Source organism: Salvelinus sp. IW2-2015, unplaced genomic scaffold, assembly GCF_002910315.2.
Source record: "Salvelinus sp. IW2-2015 unplaced genomic scaffold, ASM291031v2 Un_scaffold5824, whole genome shotgun sequence".
NCBI classification, from domain to species: Eukaryota; Metazoa; Chordata; class Actinopteri; order Salmoniformes; family Salmonidae; genus Salvelinus; species Salvelinus sp. IW2-2015.
In genome coordinates this window covers 26,482-29,826 of record NW_019947089.1, presented here as the reverse complement: position 1 = coordinate 29,826, position 3,345 = coordinate 26,482, and positions in this window count along the sequence as shown.

Here is a 3,345-nt window from a genome sequence, read left to right as displayed (position 1 = left end):
AAATGACTGTTATCAAGCTGGACAAAGGTGAAGAGACTATAAATGACTGTTATTCAGCTTGGAAGAGTGTCAGAGACTATAATGACTGTTATAAGGCAATGAGAGCAAATGACTGTCTGCTGACAGAGTGGAAGAGACTATAATGACTGTTACTGCAAGCTGGACAGAGTGTTAGAGACATTATAAATGGACTGTTATACAGCTGGACAGAAGTGAAGAGACTATAATGACTGTTATCAAAGCTGGACAGAGTGAAGAGACTAAAATGACTCGTTAACTGAAACGGTAAATATGATAGCTGGACAGAGTGAAGAGACTATAAATGACTGTTATAAGCTGGACAGAGTGAAGAGACTATAAATGACTTGTTATCAGAAGCTGGACAGAGTGAAAGAGACTATAATGATGTTCTCAAAGCTGGACAGAGTGAAGAGAGCTAATAAATGAACTGTTATCAAGCTGGACAGAGTGAAGAGGACTATAATGACTGTTACTAGCTGGACATGATTGAAGAGGACCATAAATGATGCTTATAGCTGGGACAGAGTGAAGAGACTAAAATGACTGTTATCTAGCTGGACAGAGTGAAGAGACTATAAATGTTCACTGAAGTTATTCATGAGTATCAGCTGGACAGAGTGAAGAGGACTTAAATGCTGTTACTAGCTGGACAGAGTGAAGAGACTTAAATGACTGTTATACTGGATGGAAAGACTAATGTAGTGGACATGAAGAGACTAATGAATGTACGGACAATGGCATAAATGACTGTTATCAAGCTGGACAGAGTGAAGAGACTATAAAGACATGTTATCAAGCTGGACAGAGTGAAGAGACTATAAATGACTGTTTAATCAAGCTGGACGAGTGAAGAGACTATAAATGACTTGTTCTCAAGCTGGGACAGAAGTAGACTAAAGACTGTAGCTGCAGGTGAACTATAATGACTGTTTAAGTGGACAGTTGGAGCAGATTATAAGCTGGACAGAGTGAAGAGACTAATAATGACTTTTCAATGGAGATGAGGACTTAATGAGTAAGCTGGATCAGAGTGTAGAGACTTAAATGACTGTTACAAGCACTGGACAGTGTAGAGGACTATAAATGATGTTATCAAGCTGGACAGGTAAGAGACATGCATGTAAGTTGGACGTGAATCACATAATGACTTTCTGAATGTAGACTAACATAGCTGGGACGAAGAGAAAAGATGTTCTAGACTGGACGGTTAGATAAATGGGACATGTTAACTAGCTGGACAGAGTGAAGAGACTAATAAATGACTGTTTATCAAGCTGGACAGAGTGAAGAGACTATAAATGACTGTTATCTAGCTTGGACAGAGTTGAAGAGACTATAATGACGTTATACAGCTGGACCAGAGTGTAGAGACTATAAATGACTGTTATCAGCTGGACAGAGTGAAGAGACTATAAATGACATGTTTATCAAGCCTGGACAGAGTAAGAGACTATAAGGATGATGTTAGCTGAAAGTGGAGATATAAATGACGTATAGGCAGGTTAGAGACTAATTGAGTTAATGGAGAGTAGAGATAAATGACTGTTATCAAGCGACATTAAGGACTATATATGTTATCTACTTCATGAGAGCTATGACGTATACGAAGAGTGAAGATAGATGACTGTAACTGGCGAGTGAGATATAAATGATGTTCTGCTTATGACTAATGAGTATACATAGAGTGAGAGCTAAGATGTTCAGCTGAGATTAGAGACTATAATATGTATCAGTGGTCAGAGTAAGACATAATATGTTATCTCTGAAGATAGGCAATATGTTATCAAGTGGACAGGTGGAAAGTCTGATGAGTATAGTGGTGAAGATTAAATTGGAGACTACGTCAAGAGTTGACGAATGTTTTAATTCTAAGAGACTTTATGACGTTTACGGAAGAGTGGAAGTCTGTAGACTGTATAGCTGAGAGTAAGACATATTGTGGATGAGATCAATACTGTTATTGCGTAAGATTTGTACAGCTGACTAAGTATGATGATTTACCAGTTATTTTTAGTATTATGTCGATTGAGATTTGGCGGTTTTGGTCCGGGGTTTAGACGGGCCGTGATTAGCTTGTGGTTAGTGACGGGCAGAGAGAACAGTGCTCAGGAACGTAGTTAGAGGACCCTGGATGTGTTTTAGACGCGGGCGTGATTAGCTGTGTTCGTGCTGTTATGATGGGTAGAGAACAGCCTCTCCGCCTGATCTGCCGTATTTTGTATCAGTGATGGTCATTGGACTTGTTTCCAGTGTTAAATAGCACTCCTGCAGTCAACAAGTTAATGGTCTAACATTATTAGTATGAATTGATTACCAGCTAATTGCCTTTCTCCAGAACTGCTGGACCCTAACAAGGAACTGAAGAACAGTAAGGAGTGAGTTAAAAGCCAACGTAATCAATTGCCTTCTCTTCTGATCAACTACTAATGTGCCTGTTGATTCATCAACGAGAGTTCATATACTGTTGATTCATTGACTGTTGATTCATCAACTAGATGTCTATATCTGTGATTTTGTGAAACTAAGATGTCTATATACTGTGATTCGATTACTGTTGATCATTAACTGATGTCTATATACTGTTGATTCATAACAGATGTCACTATACTGTTGTTCATTCTGTTGATTCATCAACTAGATGTCTATATACATGTTGAATTCATTATGTTGATTATTACTGATTCAATGATTCTTTTCTGGTTAACTAGATGTCTAATATACTGTTGATCATTAACTTAGATTCTCAATAGATGTTGATATCATTCTGTTGATCTCAAGATGGATATACTGTTGATTCATTACTGTGATTCATTATGTTGATTAATCTAGATGTTATATTACTGTTGATCATTTAACTAGATGTTATTATACTGTTGATTCATTAGTGTTGATTGCATCAACTAGATGTATATATACTTTGATCGAATTACTGTTGATTCATCAACTAGATGTCTATATAACTGGTGATTCATTAACTGTTGATTCATTAACTAGATATGTCTTATATTACTGTTGTTCATTACTGTTGATTTCAATTAAATAGATGTCTTAATACTGTTGATTCAATTACTGTTGATTATTATTAACGTAGAGATGTCTATATACTGTTGATTCATTACTGTTGATTCATTCAACTAGAATGTTATACTGTTGATTTCATTCACTAGATGGTCTATTATACTGTGATTCATTCAACACTAGATGTCCTTATACTGTTTGATCATTATTGATTCATTTAACTAGTATTGTCTATATACTGTTGATTCATTACTGTTGATTCATTTACTTGTTTGATGATTGACTAGATTTGTCGATATACTGTTG